Below are 22,257 nucleotides of genomic sequence, written 5' to 3' on the forward strand. Positions count from 1 at the left end.
ACTATGAAGTTTGTTTAAGAGAATAGATTGATAGATCATGTCAAGGGTTTTAGATTAATCAAGAAAGAGGGCAGACAGTAGGTTTTTGCCATTCCTATTTGTGTTTATTGTATTGGCGAAAATAAGTAAAGCATCAGAGCTACTGTGGTGAGGACAGAAGTCATGCTGAGAGAAAGACAGGAGGTTATCTTGTGTGAGGTAATGTAAGTTCTAGGCCCACTACTGTTTGGTATATACTTCTTAGAAGTTCAGGTCAAAACGCAGGGGTTGTTACTGACCAAGTTTGTAGACAACTGCAAACTGGGTGCAATTACTGAATCCCCAAATTATGTCAGTATACTCCAGGAGGGTCTTACCAGATCAACAACTGGTGTCTTAGTCACAGTCTCAAACTAAATGCAAAAAAATGCATCAACATTCCCTTCGGCCCAAATAATGTCCATTCACACTATCAAATCAACAACAATATCCTAAGTACCCACAGAGTGGTAAGTAACACAAGTTGACTGTGACCTTAACTTCAACCACTATGTGTCTACTGTAGTAAGGAAGGCTTTCTACATAACACATTTCATTAGTAAGGGAATTGCCTCGAGAGCAAAAGAGGTTATAACCCCTCTATACTTGGCATTAATCCCACCCATAATTGAGTATAAGGCCCTGTTTGGCATGTACCACACAAAGTACCTGCAGCAATTGGAGAGACCACAGAGGACTCTAACAAAGAATATTAAGGGACTTCAGCATGTGCTGTACACAGACTGACTAAAGTCCCTGTCACTTTACTCTGTATCATATAGTTTTATTAGGGGAGACTTATTCCTGGTTTACAGAGCTATCTCAGTCCCAAACCTAATGAAATTGCTGCATATCCGTAAATCAAATGGGACTAGGGCCACCCTTTCCAGGAACCTAAATATGGCATGTGACTTGAATAGGACATGCTGGAGGGACAGAGTTGTTGTTAGTATGAAGTGTAGGAGATGGCTGAGTGGTGTGGCTGGGATTCAGCAGATAGTTTACAGAGGAACAGAATGTTTTGAGATTTTTATAGTTTTTATGTTTCAAATCAGTATGCTATTTTTTTCCTAACTTAATTTGAGTTTCAGTTTAATTGAGAGTTCAGTTGACATAATAGTTAAGGTCCTTACCTCCCATGCACAAGATACAAGGTTCAATTGTGAGCTCTGGCCAATGCCTGTTTCAAGTTTGCATGTTTTCCCTGTGTCTCTGTGGGGCTCCTCCCACCTCTGAAAAACATGTTGAGTGTTTCCATGCCAATCTCACCTGAGAATGGAGCTGTGGGCAGCAGTACAAACTCTACATGGTGGCGTATAGGGGGAAGAAATGTATAGAGCAATTACTTTGGGCATCTATTATGGTGGGCAGTATCTGGACATGTATCACAGACTGTGTACCATGGCAATGCTAGCCAGACAACAGTATAAAATATTGCTCTATGTGATTCAGTCATATTAACTAATGCAGGTGATACGTGGGTTGAAGATCTGACCTCTGCCAGGACCCTGTATGTGCCACTATTGGCACCTACCATAAAGCTCTGGCTCAGTATGGTCCAGTCAACCTACCAAGCATAAAATAAGAATTGTTACACTCAGTTTCACTGAAAAGATGAATGGTATGAAGGAGGCTGGACATCCATCATATCCAAGAGACAGGATAGAAAGCAGTACAGCAAACTCACTTGGCTTCAGATCCAAAGTATACTATTCAGGAGGAGGAGGACAGGCTAGAAATGTTGTAAGAATTGTGATGAAAGAGAAGCTTCAGAAAGCAGTAAGGGGTGTTGTCATAATTAGTGGCAAGCAGACTCCAACCTAATGATAGGTCAGTATTCATAATCTCAACTTATGCCCCACAGCAGGTGTGTGATAGCAAAGAGAAGAGTTCATTCAGGCAGCAGTTGCAGAACCTTGTTGATAATGGGTGACTTGAGAATTGAGACAGACAGAACGGGATACTAGGAAACAGGAATAAAGGAGAGGCCATTCTAGACTTCTGTCTGGAAAAGGCTTGATAGTAGCCAACACATGATTCAGAAAGAGAGACAGTGACAAGATCACATACAAGAGTGGTCAATGTGCATCTAAGGAAAAAGTATTGAAGTACAATCATTGACTGCAAAGTCATCCCCAGTGAAACAGTTGGCACACAGCAGACCTGGAAGTTGACTGGAGAGAAAGCACAACAGTTCAAGAAGAGGAGGACAAAATAAGTGAACTTGAAGAAGAATGGCAGCACCTTAAAACAACATGCATGAGGATTACAGAATGGATGTGTGTCTGAGCCAGGTACAGAAATAAGGTACTTAAGGAAAGTTGGTGGTAAAATGTAGAAGTCCAGGAAGACATCAAAAGAAATAAGGATTGCAAGAAAAAGTGAGAGATAGAAAAGACAGACCAAGCTAGGAAGGAATACTGGTTGGCTAACAAAGAGCCTAGGAAAGAAATAGCAATAACAAAGAACAGGACATCAGGAGCACTCTACCAGCTTCTAGAAAGTGACTCAGTTGGTGACACAATGAAACTATATCAGGTTGCAAGGCAAAGACAGAAAGATAAGGAAGACAGTCAGACACCCTTCATAAGGGATGCCAGCAACAACCTGCTCCGTAGGACATCAACGGAAGAGGGAAATAGTATTTCCAGTAGCTTCTGAATGAAGGAAAAACCCACAGAAGTTATAATACCCCAGACACAGCCTACAATGAGAGAAGAAGAAGAACATACCATAGAAGAAGTAAGAACAGTACTAAGAAAAATCAAGAAAAGCAGCATGCTCAGATGAGGTCACAGCAGACACGATAAAGATGCTGGGTGAGATAGGGGAGAAATGGCTCTTGAGGGTACTCATAGCAGTGTGGAGGGAAAGGTGTATCCAACATGACTGGATAATAAGCATACTAGTGACAGTTTTCAAGAGCAAAGCGGACATCTACAATTATAGGCAGGACAAAGGTATTAAACCCCTGTCACATCGCATGAAAGTTTTGGAGGGGGTGATTAATAAACAAGCATGCAGAGTAGAAGAAAGTAAGATGGGAGATGAGCAGTTCAGATTCAGATCAAGATGCAGCACAACTGACCCGATGTTTGTAGTGAGACAGATAGTTGAGAAAATGCTAGAGCTGCATAAAGAGTCCAACTAGGCATTTCTAGACTTGTAGAACACATATGACAAGGTCCCAAAAACCTGATCTGGCCAGTCCTGTGCTGGTTTGAAGTCCCAGAAATATTGGTAGAATTTGTGAAAGCTATGTACAATAACCCAGTGACTAAAGCACAGACAGTGTTCAGTCTCACCAAGGGGTTCCCAATGGGAGTGGGTGTGCATCAGGGTACAGCTCTGAACCTACTACTGTTTATACTGGTGATGGACTACATTATCAAATAGGTTAGAGGGAAAAGATAAACAAAGTTGTATACAGGTGATGTGCCATTACAGGCAAACTCTGAGGAAGAACTTTAGCAAAGAATAGGGGAATTTAATGCAAATAATGGTGATGGCAGTAAAGGGGGAAATCAGAAGAAGCAAATAAAGGAGATAGAAGAGAAAATAGTAGGAGAGGTTAACAGCTTCAAGTACCTGGGATGGGTGGTTGAACAGAAGGGAAGTCTGAATGAAGGAGCCATAGCTAGAATCAGAGGGGATGCAGCCAACTGGCATAGAGTGTCAGGTGTAGTGTATGAGGAAGAATGCCAAAGAAGCTGAAAAGTAAGGTGTACAAAACAGCGGTACAGCAAGTATTACTGTATGGTACAGAAACCTGAGCCATAAAGGCATACCAGTTATGGAAGCTAGAGGTGATGGAAATGAAGTATTTGAGATGGGTGGTAGGATGTACACTGTGGACTAGACAAATAAATGAGGGCATAAGAGCAGAAGCCAAAGTAGCTCCAACTGCAGAAAAGATCAAAGAGAATAGATTACAGAGCTTTGGGCACATGTGCAGAAAAGTATAAGACAATCTGATGAAGAAGATTTGGGTTAGACAAGAAGAAGGCAAGAGGAAGTGAGGGCATCCAGCAAATAGATGGATGGATTGTGTGATAGAAGACCTGCGATGGCCAGGCATGAATGTTGAAGAAGACAGGAGTGTGGTATTAAATTGAGAGAGAGATGGCAGCAGTTGACATGACCCCCCCAACACCATGTAGAAAATGGAAAAGGGGGTTGATGCTGATGATGATGATGATAATGATGATGATGATGATGTTTGATTTTGGAGGTCACTGAATTTAAGTAGTTTTTTATATTGATTTTTTGAAGGTTAGTTAGTGTTTTACTGTGTAGCTATGTATCTGTCTGTAAGTCTCATAAGGTGTATTGTATTTTGAGACAACCAGAGAACAGGTTCAGTCCTAGTTCCCTTTTTCATGAGTGGAACAACTTAATTTAGGATGTTCAAGAAAGCAGAATTAAAAAAGCTACTTCGTCACATAGTGGAATATATTTTAGAACACTCCAGTAATATACTTTTACATATGAGATTAAGGACACTTTTTTGAAATGTGTGAGGTTATATGCTATACCGAAATGAAGCTGCTTTTGAATATTAGTTTACTTTTTATTGGGCAGGTAGGGAGATGAGCACTTAGGGAATCTGGAGGGGTACCTGAAGTAAAGATTTAATGAGGTATGGAGGTAAGAATTCAGTCAAATAATGTCCCCTTAGTGTTGCTTTTATTATAATGGGTGGGAGTGGTGATTAACTGTGAGTGCTCAAAGAGATTTATTGATTAGCTAGGTGAGTCAGAAGACAGGGAGATTGAGAGAGAGAGAGAGAGAGACAGAGAGAGAGAGAGAGAGAGACAGAGAGAGAGAATACCAAAATCACACAGTATATACTTTTCTTGGAAGATGTTGGATGAGACCCAGCAGAAGAAGTATTCTGCAATAGACAAGTTGTGACCATGTGTGGAATAATCACCAGTGATGATTAATGACTTGATTTGGTTGAGTTTGAGGGCAGATATGGCAATTTCTGCCTTATCAAATTGTGCAGGATTTAGCTGTTAAGGGGTGATATACAGAGAACTTTTGTATAGCCATACAGCTTCACTGGCCCTTTTATTTTGTCTGTCTGCTCTTAGTATATTATGATTTGGAGGAAGACTTTCATTATATTTAGTTTCTTTTATTTTCAGCAAGGTTTCAGTTAGTACTACTACTATACCTGGAGCATGTAGGTTAAGCCAGACATGGAACAGTGGTATTTTGTTGTAGACGTTGCTAATGTTTATATGTGTATTGTTAATAGAAGAACAAATAGTGTTATGTTGTATTGGAGGGGTGTGGTTTGTTTGGAGTTGTAAAGTTAGAAGTTTGTTGAGATGTAGCTGGTCTGGGGTATGGATGGATGTCATGACTGAGTTTTAGTTTGGTTCTAGGATAAATATTTAATTTTCATTTTAATATTTAATGTTAGCTTATGTATTATGGGGTTGTATAACAGTAGGTAGTGTTTGAAAAAGTCCATTGTATTGTGAGCATATAAGGTGGATGTTATCCTATGTGAATTAAGGAGTTTAAATTTAGAGTAAGTGGGGGTGGGTGTGAATAGGGGGTGGGGTAGTTGAAGGGAGTGGAACAAGAAAGGGCATAGTGAGAACAAAACGAGCAGGGTCCACTTGCTCAGAATGTTGAGGGACAGAAAACAATTGATCAGTCAGTGAACTGGGCAAATAGAAGGTAAGTGAGTGTAACTTTATCTGGTTCCACTTTACTTTAGAAAGTAAATTATATACAACAGAAATAACAAGAAAACTTATATGCTTGCAATATAGTGCACTGGTAGCAAGAATAGTTTAGCACATACGAACAAGATGAGAAAAATGAATAAGATAAGTGAGATTAGGGGTTGTTTGATAAAATCTACTGCTTAACTGGGAATTGTTAAAGAAAAAGTGACATTAGATTTATAACAAAAAGTCTGCTAGTTAATTACTTGATGAAGTGGGGGAGGGGGGCAATAGGCATAGGCTCTATGAAATACTGTTATTAAAAGTAAACTAAGTATTGATAGATGGAGAGTTGTACAAAATATCCAAATATGTAAGAGGTGTACGTTAATAGTTGCCTGTGAAGAGGCATATTTACCTATTTAAAATTGGGTATTGCAGTTTTTGATATATGACAAGTTATAATATACTATCTAATATACAGAACTACTGACTATGTCTCTGGTGCAGTGGGCATGCGCTATACAAGTACTACAAACATGTAAATAAATACCTATAAAAACACTTGTTTACAGAGGTTATATATCTAAGGCATGGCAGTAAAAAGGCTGTCCTTGATTTTGTTTTTTTTCAGCAGGCTCAGTTCTCATACCTGGTTTAGGGAGAACATTGCTTTCACCCCATATTCTAAAAAAAAAAAATACTTCTTAGGTCACAATACAGGTTGCTGAATAATTGTGTCCAGTTTCTCTCCAGAAAAACAAGCATCTACTATTTTCATCCTTTCCTCCTTTTTTGTGTTTTTTGCAGATGTAAACATATCTTAGTACTCAAAGTAAGAGATCACCTTTTTTTTTACTTTAAGCAGTCCTTTTACATTTCCTTGATTTTGCCTTATTGTCCTGCCCCCCCCCCTTCCCCTCCTTGAATCTAAGCTGGGGCCCTGTATTAACAAATTAATATGCATACTGGAGAGAGTCAAGCTGAAGTCTGCAAAGTGAACTCCATCCACCCAGTACCAGGCTGGATTTCTGTCTTACAGATTGTGGTGCTGCAGCACAATGACATTGCCTACCTGAGCATCACAAACATCCAACCTTAATTACATAAACCTGCCTACCTTACTTCCTTAAAGCCACCTACCTTAGCATAAGAAACTTGCCTATCTTAGTTTCCTTATTCGGCTTGTTATTAGTTCACCTCCTAATCTTCTCAATCAGATCAATAGTATTAGCAGATAACCACCATGATGATCTTTGACCAATCAATAATTGAATGTGGAAACAGCAGTATATCTCCCAAATTTGAAAATAGGTTAGTTTTACCCATCATACATAGGCCATTCTTCATAAAAATATCACCAAGGTATCTGGTCTTGAAAATGTTCAGCTAAGCAAATAGAATACATAATTTTGTTGTCACAACTCATTCCTCTTAAGCTCCACCAAAGTAGATGGAAGTCCTTTTCTTTCAAGCCAAGCCATGTACCACTAACACAAATGCGAGCCCTCAATGTATCACAGATCACATGAGAATGGGCAATGACACAAACTCTGGAATATCCTAAGAAGACAAGTTAAATAACTTCCAGACCTAGGTCTGAAAACTGCACTCCATCTGGCGTGAAGCAAGCTGGATTTCCACCTTCCAGGCCCTAATGGTACAATAAAATGAGCCTGGCTACCTGAAATGCACTCCATCTGGCCAGAACTAAGCTGGATTTCCACCTTTCAGGCCCTAATGTTACAAAAAAAAAACAAGCCTGGGTACATGTGCTTCTGTAATCATTCTGTTATTTGCATAGTTCATAGCCTTGTCAAGAGCTTTAACACGGATTTCCATTATACAAGCCAACCTGCAGATTATTTGTGACTTAGTCGATACTATAGCAGAAAATGTATGTTTAATATATAAATATCTCACAATCTCACTAAAACCAGCTTAAATACATTCTCCTGATCATTCCCACCACGATGCAGTAACATGATGTACTGATTTGCGTAATCTCGTTGTCTTTATTATTAGTCTAATCCACATATTAAACTTGTCTAAGCCTAGACCATTTAGGAGGGCACCCTCTAGCCTGTACTATGTTGGATTCCTAGATTTCATCTCTGGGTACTGCATACAGTAGCATAAGCACTGCTCCCTTTGTCTTTATATTAATGAATTTTTGATTTGGATGACATTAACAACAGGTCCAACTTCTATGCATGCATTCATCATGGTATGGGAGCAGTGGCTTTGGCTCAAAAGTTATCTTCCAGTCATATCTGTGGGTGTACTCGGTAGACTGTCGGTTCTGTTTTCACACCAGCTGTTCATATTCATTTTCCAGTACTGACACTAAAGTGAAACACAAATGGGGTGCTGCTCATCTGAATGCATTGGTCTTGAGATAAGATTTAAATTGAGGTTCCATCTGCCTTAACTGGTAGTAGTTCAGGTGGATGTAAATTATCCCATGGTAATTTAACAAACAGAGTGCAATTTAATTTAAGTTAGTCCTGCAGGCTAGTCAGAGGCTTAGCACTATAAGCTGTTAACAAGCTACTTCTTGAAGTACAGAATATGATTGCATCATCTTTCATTTGTCTACTGTGTGACCTTGAATGAGCTGCCTAGCAATACAATGATTTAGGCAATTGGAAAATTGGTCTAGGGTCCTTAATGGTCACCTGGACTGTATCTAACAACCTATGAAACTATGGACCTATGTTGGTGTAACTCCAAGCATTTCCTTTACTCTTTTTGCTCTAAGCCCCTCTAGCCAGACGGTGTAAAGGATTTTGAAAAATATACCTCCATGTATGGAGACTCATTCTTTAAATACAAATATCCTTTAGGCCTCATCTAGAATTGTATGTCAAGATATCTACCAGCTATTGCTAGTGACAATGACATTCTCCCTATTATTTTCACAAGTGTTTAGCATTTGACATGGTCTCACACTCCAGACTGTTAAACACACTATCAAAATTTAAAACCAGCTACTCCACACTCACCTGATTCCAGAGCTATCTCACTGGGAGGCAGCAAGCAGTCAAATGGGGTAATGCCCTCTCCCCACTGCTGTCAGTCACATTAGTGGTCCTACAAGGATCCATTCTTGGCCCTCTTCTCTTCACATTATTCACTAATAGCATGCCACTAATGAAGCCATGATAATACAATACGTTGACAACGCTTCATTAACTTGTGCAGCCCCAACACTCTACCATCTTCAGGAAATAACACAACATGCCTTCTCTAAAGTAGAAAGCTGGCTAACCAATGCCCAGTTAATACTCAGTCCCAACAAAACAAAACTCATCATGTTTCATCAAACAAGATCTCCAGACCCCTCTTCACTACTGAAAATCACCTCAGCAAACAATACCATCATTACCTCAGTCTCCCACGCCAAACTCCTGGGAGTAGTAATAGACCAAAACATGAACTTTGATCTCCACATAAATTAAACAATCAAAAAAGTCCACAAAAAAATGTGTACCTGTACAGAAACAAACGTTTCCTCATAGACAAATCTAAAATCTCCATTGCAAGAACCCTTCTCTCCACACTCCTATATGTGTTTCCCATCCCTACTAACCTCAAGAAAACTTACATAAACAAACTAGATAGCTGGTATAATAAAATAGCAATAAAATAGCAAAGTTTGCTACAGATGTCAGCTACAGATCCCATCACTGTCATGCTCTCAAAGAACTCTCATGGCTAGAATTCACCAACCTACTAACTTTAACCAGTTCTCCACGGCCCACCAAATAATCAACCAAACTGAAAACACACCTGCTCTCAAAGGCCTACTTACTCACTATTCCAATTACCGGACCCTGCGCTCCAGTAACAAAACCTAATAAACATCACTAAAAGTAGCAATAATGCTGGAGACTCACTATACATAAAAAGTATCTCCAAAATCTGTAACTCCCTACCAATCCATATTAGATCCAACTCCAGTACCATCAAGTTTAAGAAACTACTAAAAGATCACCTAACATCTACCTGATTCTGCTCATGTACTAACCCTGGATAACTTTCCTTCAGATATAACCTCTAACTATACTTCTATCCACTCTATAACTCCTGTAACCTCCTTCTCCCTTACGTATATCCCCTCGTCTTCCTCACAGCTGTAAACTGTATTATGTCAGATGATATACTAAATGTACTGTAGAGGCTTAAGAAAATGTAAGACATACTGTACTTTATTTATACTTTATCTATGTGTTAATATCATCTTTCATGTATATATTTTTGTTGATTAATCTCCTACGTATATAAATTGCATTACTGATCTCTGCTAGACTGTAAGTAGATACATATAGGCTGTATAGTAAACTTTTTTCTTTGTTGTAGTAGACATGTATTATTAAAAATGTACTTTGCTGGAGCTTTTCTCCCTGGGCCTCCACTGAAAATGGACACTGTTGTCCAGTTAGACCATTCTGGCAAACATATGTTAAATAAACCAATTAAAATTAGAGCCTATTTGTGCATTGGCATTGATTCCCATTGTGTGTAATTGAACTACCTGCATTCTAAATGTTTGAAAGTCTATTTTATTGAAACACATTTTGTCTAGATTCCAGATAATTGAAGCATCATACAGTGAAATCACCTAGATGAAAATGTTTCAAAAAATGTTTTTTTTGTTAAGGTTGTATGCCCACCTGCACCCCCCCCCTCCCATGCAGGGCTTCACCCCGCAAACTCCCCTTACTAAAATATCCTAAATCCACAGTCACACAGCTGTGGGGAAAAGTGAAAATATTGCTCATTAAGAATCACTGTCAACACACAAACAGAAATTACACCAGCAACTATACATAGGTAACACCAGTCATGAGCTAAAGCTCTGTCATATATATTTGACATATTCTACTTGTGTTTAACTGAATTAGATGTAGTTAGGCATTGTCTCCAGTATAGGGGATTGTGAACAGTGCTTCAAAAAAGCAGAGTGGCTCTGTGCTTGATGAGAAATCAGTTAACATTGGAAGGGGACACAAGATGGCGCACTCATTTGCAGGTTACCACCCATCATGCATGATACAGAGATGAATTAGGGAGTTTTGTTTAATAGATATAAGAAATCAGGAGAATCATTACATTGCAAGGAAGAGACATATTACATATATGGAAAAGGGTATCTTTGCCTATACCAGTGTAACCTTATAATTCAAAAGAGAAGATATCCTGCACATTGTTTTCAACTGCATTCACATACACTGCAAACTCATTTGGTAATTAATGTTTAGTTTAAGGGATAGATCTAGCCAGACACCAAACTTAAATACTGGAAACATGTACATGTCTGTTATTATAACAGACTATGAATGTTTCACCTATTATAAAGTTCCAAGTAAGATAGCTTTGTTTTAGCATATGTTATTATTCTCATTTTAAAACACCACTCTCAGAGGAGAGAAAATATTATTGTAGAGAATTTGAATGCAATTGCTGGATCTATCTTAAATCTAATTCTGGATTCAGTAATAGACAGGAAATATCATTAATAAAGAGAGGAGAGGAGAGGAGAGGAGAGGTGGAAATTTGAGGAAAGGGCATCAAACTATTTAACATGAGAACACTATGAGAGGTGGGTAGTTATTTACATATGTATAAATGTATGTATGTATGTATGTATGCATGCATTTGTTTGCTTATTTTTGTTAAATTTCCTTTTTTAGGAAAAAACAGTGACGTGGGAAAGCTAAGGAGAGATAATAATAGAATACAATGGCTCCACTGTAACATAAATATACTAATCTTATGCAATTCTATAAATTATGATCTTAACACAATGAATGCACATGTATGGCAAAGCAACATATGTAATCAACTGTAAACAGTTCTAATTATCTTGACATCATAATGGAAAGTTAATAACTGTTGTAAAAATGTGAAACCAAGTTTGATCTGTACCTTGAAATTCTGTAAGGATGACCTGTTTTTCCTTGGATTTAGACTTCTGTCATATAATAAGCACAAAGGAGATACTGTTATTCCTTGCTTCCAGAGGTTCCATCTTTTTTCATGTGTGTGATTTGTACTTTCATGCATTGGGAAGTATTCCTATTAAGGATATTGCCTGAGGAAGCAGTGTTGGCACTACAGGACAGCTTTGAATGTACAAACTAGTCAGTATTTAGAGATGCAGCTATAAAGAACCACCACATTGACTTGGAGGAGTATACAGAATCTGTTGTTGTTGTCTTTCGGCTTTTTCCCGGTAAGGGGCTGCCACAGCGGAACTCCAGTCCACTAATGATCGGCAGTAGATTTCTACGAAACGCTGAGGTGCCAGCTCGATGCCCAACCTTCAACGAAGGCACGCCCATTTACGCACGTATGTCTTTCGAACGCTACCTAACCACGAGGAGTGACATGCAGATGACCTATATTTCAAAATTTGTTGATGACATAACAGTCATCAAAGGTATCACCATGCGCACTAATCAGAAATCATGGCTATCTGGTGAAGTATATGAAAGTACTTTAAAAACTAAAAACTTGAAGAAACAAAACAAAACAAAGAGAATTTGAAAGGCATACACAAGCTTCGTGCTAAAAACCTCAAAAGGCATCATCAGAGTCATGTGCTTTCATTCAAACACACCTTAAATACTATACATCACTTCCTTTTTTCCAGTGCCTTCAGAAATTTAACCCTTGCCATACCTAAACATTTTCAATTCTATTAATAATTTTACTTAGGTCAAGGAATACAAACATAAAAAAATAAATAAAATAAAAAAATTAAAAAAAACATAAAACTTCAAAAAAACTATGATAATAAAAAACATATACATCAATATATGTACTGTTGTGGTGCAGTCTTACAGAATTAGCAAAATCACAGTAAACAGTATTTCTAAAAACAGTAATTCCATAGTACTCACATTCATGTCCATAACCTAACACAGTTTCCTCTTTTGTTTTAACACACTGGCTATAGAAATATATTCATTAATTCCAGGTTCCACCTTGGCATTTAGTCTAAGTTGCCATTTAGTTACCTTGATTTCTATGTCTAACTTGGGATCACCCCGTCTATCTTCTCTGTAGGACCCATCAATTACAAAAAAAAAAAAAAAAAATATTTTGTAATTTGAACATACAGATGAGTGTAGGAAAAGTGAACTGGATGTTTTCTTGTTTTTGATGTCTCTGGTGTGCTCAGCAATCCTGTCTCTCAACTGCCTAGTGTTTTTTTCCCACATTGAATGCCTAAAAGGAAATGCATGTGGCCACATAGACCATCATCTCGGTGTTGCAATTACACCTTCCGCGGCACTGCAGGTTCCTATGAAAACCTGCAATTTCTACGTATGGCCCATCGTTGATGTACTTACACCAGTTTCAGGCCCCACATTTACTCATTCTTGAATTGTTATTTCCCTTTGTACTTCTGTCATCCAATTCCAACCATTCCTTAATGTTCCTACCTTTGCTGTATACCTCTCTGGGCCTTTGTCCTAGCTTACCCCTAAGCTCAGCATCAAAAACATTCTCCCAAATAACATTGAACTTGGGAATCAATTGGGGTATTAATCAATTGTAGGGTACAACAAATACCTTATCTTTCAAAGTAGTTCCCCTGCAGTTGTTCACTAAGCTCTGTCTTGTTCTCAATATGGGTGCATATTTTGAGGGACTACCTTTATTCACCTCATTCTTTGTCTTATGCAACATTCTGATAGAGTAGCCCCTAGTTTTAAACATGTCAATAAGGATGTTCAGCTCATGTTGGAACATCATGTCATCACTAATTAACTTTGAGATCCAAACCATCTGGCCCTTAACCACACTTCTTTTTTGGTGGACCGGGTGACAACTATCAAACTGAAGAAAGGTGCTGGAATAAGTGTCTTTCCTGTAGATGGTTGATCTCAAGGTTCCCTGACTTTTGTCCAGTTCTATATCTAGATAGTAGATCTTGGAAGAATGCAACTGGTGTGTAAATTTTAAATAAGATGCAGTTGAATTGAAATAGTCCACAAGTTCCTTTGCTTCATCAATCATGTCTCCCCACAAAATCAGTATATCATCCAAGAATCTCAAAAATAAAATGATCTTGACCAGAACAGTGAGGTGAACACAAATTGCTTTTCCCACTCTGTCAAAACTAAGTTCACAAAAACGGGGGCACATTTGACCACCATAGCCACTCCTGTAATTTGACAAAACAGTTCCACCTCAAAATATAAAAAAGTTGTTTTTCACGATGATTTCCATTATGTTCACCAAAAAATTGATTCTGTCATTTAGCAACAAGTGCCCATTAATCAAACTGTCATGATATAATTCCAGTCCTTACTGATGGGGCATGATGGAAAATAAATTGATCACATCAGTTGTAAGGAACTTAAAGTCCCTGTTCTTGTCAACCTCCCGAAGAATTTCCAAACAATGCCAGGAGTCCTTAAGAACCTGTGGGCAAACTTGCAAAGTCCCCTTCGAGTAATGGTCTACATATGCCACCAGGGGTTCAGTCTTTGAACCCCTGGTGGCAACTATGGGTCTGAAAGGGGGATTTGAAGGGTCCTTGTCGCACTTGAGGATACCAAAAATTGATGGAATAACAGGTGTATTATTTGTCAGATAATCAAATTCCACTTTAGTGATGATCCCCTCAAATAGTGCATCCTGTAAAAAATTTAAATTTTAGTGTATGCCCTGCTCATCTCACTTTTTCAGACTCTTTCATATGTGGTCGAATCATTCAGAATGTCATACATCTTTCCTGCATAATCCAAACATGACATAATTACTATCCCGCCCCCTTATCAGGTTTCATAAATTGGTAGTCCTTGTTTTTTAATTCTCTTTGAACTACCCTTTCATCACTATCAAATTGTCCCCAAAACCAATCTTGGTATCACATATTTTCCTGATTTCAATCTCAAACAATTTTTCTAGGACATTGACTACTGGATTACGGGGGGGAGGGGATAAAGGTAGTAGTGCACTCTTTTATTTATTTTATTTTTATTTTATTTATCATTTGTTGACCGGGAAAGTCCGACTAGGTTCCACAGAGCCTGTTTTCAGCGGAGGCCCGGGGAGAAATGCTCCAGATGCATGTCTTTGGAATGTGGGAGGAAACCGGAGTACCCGCGAACACAGGGAGAACATGCAAACTCCACACAGAAAGCACCCCAGCCGAGAATCGAACCGGAGAACCTCTTGCTGTGATGTGTTAATGTTAACCACTGCACCACTGTGTCGCCCAAAGATTCCAGTGCGTTTTCCACATAACTGGGGATGAAAAAAATAAACGCAAATTCAATTTTCTAACATACATCTTTAAGTTTATCAACACACTTGCCACATAAACCTTGCATTCAGGGATGAAGTAAAAATCTCTTTTTAACAGTTTGAAATGTGTTTCCCTGATCAACAAGTCACTAAGTTTATAGATAATAAACCCATCCTTAACCACAATATCTACAGTGTGTTTATTTACAATCTGTGTAGATTCAGACAATGCTTTGTTAGACATACTTGTGTTTAAATAGGCATCAAAAAATTCTGAAAAATCCATAAATGACCTATTTGCACTGTTTACTTCATTATCAAGTATATGAGCTCCTAAAGGCACCAAATGCTGCATTCAAATCAAAAGATAAGGATGCCAATTAATCAAACTGTCTAAGTCAAGGTATAAAGGAGGCTAAAAGGGCATACAGATGCACAATTCAGGGACACTTCTCTGACCAAAGGGACTCCAAACATCGTTGTCAAGGCATTCAAGACATAACTGACTACAGGCCTGCATCCTCCCAATGTGATGACAACACAGAATTTATGCACAAGCTAAACACTTACTTCAGCAGATTTGATATGGACAACAACACTGTACCAAATAAGCTCCCTGTCAAACAGGATGAGGAGGTGCTATGTCTAAGAAGATCTGATGTTCTGAAGACCCAGAGGTGAGTAAATCCAAGAAAAGCAGCTGGTCCTGATAATATTATGGGAAGGGTTCTAAGAGACTGTGCTACCCAACTGTCCACTGTACTAACAGATATATTCAATACATCCTTGCAACTAGCCATTGTACCCAGTTGCTTCAAAAATATGACAATCATTCCCTTACCCAAAAAATCCCAACCGACAAGCCTAAATGATTACCGGCCAGTTGCTCCTGCATCAACAGTGATGAAGTGTTTTGAGCGGTTGATCAAGAACCATATCTCTTCAAGCCTACCTGCAAACTGGATACATTACAGTTTGCTTATAGATCTAACCGCTGCACGGCTGATGCAATAGCTATAGTATCTCTCTGCCTGGGACAACATGATTGACAGACCATGATGCTTTGCCAGAGATGGTCTGCACCTGTCACCCCTGGGATTCAGGTTACTGGCTAAGGTTCTTGCCACCCCTATAATGCCTTTTTTAGGCAAAGTTCAAAGGACAAAACCACCACTGTAACAGGTACACGCATGAAAAATCTGAAGGTAATGCTACTCAATGCTAGAAGTCTAAACCTCAAAATGCAGTCTCTCGAGGCACTCCTAAAAATGGAGAACATCAATATCTGTGCAGTAACTGAGACCTGGTTCAAGGCTCCAGAGAGCACCCCTGCAATACCAGGCTACACCTCTTACCACACTTTTTGGCTAACAAACCAGGATCGAAACACTAAAGGTGGAGGAGTGTCCATATTCACCAAGGATATTCACACCACCAGGTTAGTTGCCCAACACAATGCATCTGAAATTCTCCAGGTGCAACTAACACTAGGTAAGACTGCAATTCAAATTGTTGCTTGCTACAGATCCCCCACCATGCCCCAAGATTCTCACTACACCTTTCTAAACATACTGGAAAATATTAATATACAACCAAACACCCTAATACTGGGTGATTTCAACTACCCTGCGATTAACTGGGAAAACTACTCATGCACCACCACCTTTGCCCAACGGTTCTTGGAATTCATAAATTCCAGTGCCCTGGATCAACTAATCAATAGTCCCACCAGCATCTCCAAAATCCTAGACCTGGTCATTACCAGCATGGGAAATCGATGCTACATACCTATGGTCACCCGTCATGATTCCTTGGCACATCTAGAGAACAAGAAGTGCTTTGCCAGAATGCTGTTCATCTATTTTAGTTCCACCTTTAATACTGTCATCTCCCAAAATCTGATATCGAAGCTGAGCCAGCTGGGCATCAACATTTGCCTATGTAACTGGATACTGGCCTTTCTCATCAACAGACCCCAAAAAGTATGTGTGGGAAATAAAAGTTCAACCAGTTTTACAATGAGCATGGGTGTCCCTCAGTGCTGCATCCTGAGTCCTCTGCTCTTCACCTTGTTGGCACACACCTGCATGGCCAAGCATGAATCGAACAAATTCATCAAGTTCACGGATGAGACCACTGTCATTGGTCTTGTCAAAAATGGTGAGGAAACAGCCTAGAGTGGTGAAGTGGAGCATCTGATAGGCTGGTCTGACAGCAACAATCTGACTTAAATGTAAGCAAGACCAAAAAATTAATAGTGGACTTCAGTAGGACTCAGGAGATACATCATCCTCTGGAAATTAAGGGGGTGGCAGTAGAAAGAGTCAAAAACACCAAGTTCCTGGCAGTGCACATCTCAGATGACCTATTCTGGTCAACTCATATTAGCCACACAGTGAAGAAGGCACAACAAAGTCTGCACTTCCTATGGAAACTGAGGAAGGCAAACCTGTCTCAGTCCATCCTCAAAGCCTTCTACAGGGAGACCATTGAGATCATCTTCTCAAATAACATCATAGTTTGGTATGGTAACTGCAACTGCAGAGCATCTGAATGCAAGGCTATCCTGAAGGTAGTGAGGACAGCAGAAAAATAAATTGGTTTCTCCCTCCCATCTATGGACGATCTGCCAAGACTCGGTGTGTGGGAAGGGCTAGGAAGATATTCATTGATCCACTCACCCTGCCCATGGCAAGTACTTCCACCTTTCCTCAGGCAGGCAGTATCACAGCTTACACTGCAAAACATCTAGACTGAACAGGAGTTTCTTCCCTCTCTCCATAAGGCTGCTGAACTTGAATGCCAGGCATGATAGCAAATAATCAGACCAATAAGCCACTTTCTATGAAGTATCAGCTATAGTAATCACTCTAGCAAATTGCTTCAATAACTGGTACTGTTAGCTTTATTGTTTATGCTACTACTTCCTAAATGTGCAACAGTCAGAAATGAGTCACCACACCATATGTGCAATATGAAAATCAGAATATATCATACTACTACTGATGAAGTACAATATTCTAAGCAATCACAATGTGAAGTCATAGTCTTGCAATACCTACTAGTATAATATTGTCTAATGTCTTCTGGTCCAATTGTGGTAATCTATTGTGTTGTTAATATTTTAATTATTACTGTATATGCATTATTCTTGTTGTCATTCAAACCATAAATTCATAGTTATGTCTTGCAGTGGGATCAAAGCAATGTAATTTTGTTCATCTTGCACTGCTGTGTATATCCGATTGACAACAAAGTTTACTTTGACTTTGACTTGGACTAAATAATTTCATTATGATGGAGTATTTTGCATGCCTTTCCTACCTTACACCAGAAAAGCCCAAGTGTTGGAGAATGTGTGAAAATATTCTGGATAGGCCCAATTACTTCTCAAAGGTATCTCCAGTATTGATCTTGCACACAAGAAAACATCTGCACTATATTCTTTGAGGGTAATAAAAGGGAAACGTAATATTCACAAATTAAGTAATTGTAGCATCCATTTGTTAGTGGACACTGATGTTGTCAAGTAGAACTATACCTCCTTCAGTCTAGAATAGCTACATTCTAGCATATATATTGACTTTTTGCAAATACAGCTCTGAAGAAAGGGATTGGGAATTGATATAATGGTTATGGCATTTACCACAGAGTCACAAAGTGCAGGTTTTGATTCTTACCTGTAAAGAAATTGAACAGGCAGAAAATGTCCTTCAAGAGCAGCTAGCCTGGTACTTACCTATGAAGTTAAGACATGTTTAATAGAAAATTAAATGTTTGCTCCAACAGACTCTAACTACCCATTTTATACCACACCAACATGCACAAATAACCAGTTAAAAAAACAGATAAAATCAGTAAAAACAGCACAACCATTCTTTTATTTGACAAATCTAAAATATTTTCTCAGTGTGTTATACCATAAACAATAAAATGCAACTGTACCCTGTTTAACTCCAAGTCCTGTTTAGAATAATTTCTTATACTGGCTTATAACTGCTATGAAAAGGAATTATCATTCTAGGAAATATGAGCATAAACTAAGAAGACCATAAATATGACACAAACAAACACCTGACAAACAAACCTATTTGTACTCATCCAGCTGATCAGTAATACACTTAGCTCAGATACTACTAGTGGACAAAATGACATCCTGGACTGGATACTAACAATGAAACCAAATAATGTTTAGTACAATAGGACAGCATACATGATAATAACCAAACTTGCATTACTTGGAAATACTATTCCTTAAGCTAGTGACTCTAAAGTAATGCAGCAAGGCAGACTAGTTAAATCATTCTTGCCTTTATATATAACCACCTCTTGATAATGCAGCTGAATATTTTAATAACATGTTCATTAACATTTTAAACTCTCTTATACCAATTCTTAGAAAAAGAATTAAAAACAGATTGTCCCCTTTTCCAACATTTGAAACTAAACAAAAAAAAGATCCTAAGTGATTTAAGTTGGAAAAAAATAGAAAAAAAAATGCAACAAATATCTTCAAATAATATAAAAGAGTGAAAAACACAGTCAATAAATTGTGCATAGAGTAAAAAATACTTAATCAAATGAATAGGTTGTTGCATGCTACCAGCTGTCATCCAGAACACACTCTGAAGTCCATATCTTATGGAGAAATGTTGAGAATTAAGAGAATATGTAGTGATGTTAAAGAGGCAATAAATGAAACTAAGAAAATCATGTATAACTTCATAGAGAGAGGTTACAATTCAGATGAAGTTAAATCAAGTTATGCTAAATTATATGGAGATGGTCAAGTAGGAACAACAAACAAGAGAATCATTAGGAATAATAAGTTTGAAATAATAAATAAAAAGAAAGAAAGTTCCAAAATGTTCTTTGTCACAAAATATACTATATTTTCTAATAAAATGAATGAGACAGTAAAAAGTTTTTGGAAACAAATTAGAAGAGAGGTGCCTTCATTAATGGATGTTGAACTTTGTGTCTCCTTTTGGAGGGGACGTAGTTTGAAAGATTTTTTAGTCCGGGGAAGATATAAGAGACCAACACTAAAGATAGATAATGTTATTAGTAAGAAGGGAACATATCCCTGTGGAAAATGTGCCATATGTCAATATATAACAAATGAGGCGGAAAAAATAGGAGACAGAAGTTTTAATACTATGGGCACATATTCCTGTATGAGTAGGGGAGTACTTTATGTGATTAAATGTTCCTGTGGTAAAAACTATATTGGGGAAACTAAAAGAAGTCTAGCAGAGAGAATAAAGGAATATATTAGGGATGTTAAAAATAAAAAAATGTCAAGTCCAGTGGCAGAACATTTCCACCTAATACATGGTGGGGCTGTCAAAGATATGAAAGTTACAATTTTAGAACAAATAAAAAAACAGTATGGTGATGAGAATTTGTTAAAGTGTATTTTAAGGAAGAAAGAAGCAGTATTAATTTTGAAATATGGAACTTTGCAGCCTAGGGGGCTTAATAAGGAGTGTAATTGGCAGGGTTTTACATGTTGATTGTTTTATTAATTAATTATGAATGAATTTTATTTAATTATTTAATTGATTCATTGGAAATGTTAAGAGAGTATATAATGTGGATGTATTAATGGAGAAAGTTTTTGTACTCTGTAAAGGCAACAGCCGAGGCGCTAGAGACGAGATAACAAGGTTTTATCAATAAATTCATCTAGGTGGAAAGTAGAGCTGTCTTTCACTGTTTTTTCTTGTGGTTATTATAATATTGTCTTTTGGTTTGTGGTTGCAATAAAAAATACTTAAGTTATCTCCAATATGACATGAATACATGCTCAAAACAAGTCTGGAACAACATAAACAGATCAGTAACTACTAGAGGAAAATCACAACCAAACCCACTCCCTGATTAAACTGATTTACAGTACAGCATACAGAATGAATTTCTACTTTATAGAATCTATATTTATCATTATTAAACTAAACAAGCTTAATCATACAGATAATACAAACCAACATTTCTAGGGCACTTTTATGCTATAAACTGCTACAGTTCAACATACTAAAAGCTGTTGTATAAAATTAAACCTATGGCCATACAGAATACCTATTCCGTCTGTAAACAAGGTTACATTAAACCTTGTTACCTCAGCTGAAATTTCAAACTATTGACCTACTGGTGTGTTACTTTCCATCAAAAAGATTTTACAAAAATATATCCATAGTGAACTACTAAATCTTGTAAATAAAAATAAATTGCCCTCTCATACTCAACATGGATTATGTCAAGTTTATTGTATTGAAACTGCACAACTAACTTTGCAAAATCAAACAATACAACATTGATACTGAGAAAATTTCATTTTTCTTTATTCCTTGATTAAAAAAAAATAGCTTTTTATACTGCATCATATGAAATGCTTCTCATCAGATCTGCCTCCATAGAAATTAATACACCTCTACCCAGTGGTTGCAAGCTTACCTACACAACATATCACAAGCTGACCAGTGACAACAAATACTCATTCTTCAAAGAACTCACAGATTAAGTCCCTTAGGGATCAATTATTGACCTGATACTACTGAACATTTTCACTTACAATACATAGAAAAGCTAGCTCAACTGTACTTTAATATAGTATACAAATGATTCTTCTAGCATTTGTTCTGCCAAATATACACATAAACTGAAAATTACAGAAAATTACAATGCAACAGTCCCTTTAAAATGTGGAACAATGCATTCACAAGTTATTAAGTCTTAAAAAAACAGTGAGTTATCTTAATAGTCCATTATCACAGATAGAAGATTAATTTAAAATCTCATTAATTGCAAAAACTATATATAATAGGATAGATAAGACAATCTAAACTTCAGGGAGTTATAATTCATCACAAACTAACATTCTAAGATCAGCATACTGACTATACAATGTCCAAAACACACAAACATCCAGGTATGTCACACAGAGCTAAACTCTGCTTAACCAAGCATGCATGTCTAACTGCATAGCTCTCAACCACTTAATGTACGAAATCTGGACAAAGCCTAAAACAATGGGGGGAACAAAGGCCAACAAATAGGGACAGATGTTAAATATTGTTCTTATAAAATAGAAAAGCTTCTAGAATAACAAGATTTGTGTTAGCATGCATTTCCTGAAGGATATAAATTCTGAAAATCAAATGTATGTTATTCTTTAGTGACTTCAATCCTTAATGATTTGACAGAAAACCACATATTTTATGAGGAACTGACCAAAAATAAGAGGCTAAAATCTGGGCTTTCTGCAAACATCTGGACAGTTGAGTGG

Source organism: Protopterus annectens, chromosome 4.part1 (assembly GCF_019279795.1).
Source record: "Protopterus annectens isolate FY-2018-M chromosome 4.part1, PAN1.0, whole genome shotgun sequence".
NCBI classification, from domain to species: Eukaryota; Metazoa; Chordata; order Ceratodontiformes; family Protopteridae; genus Protopterus; species Protopterus annectens.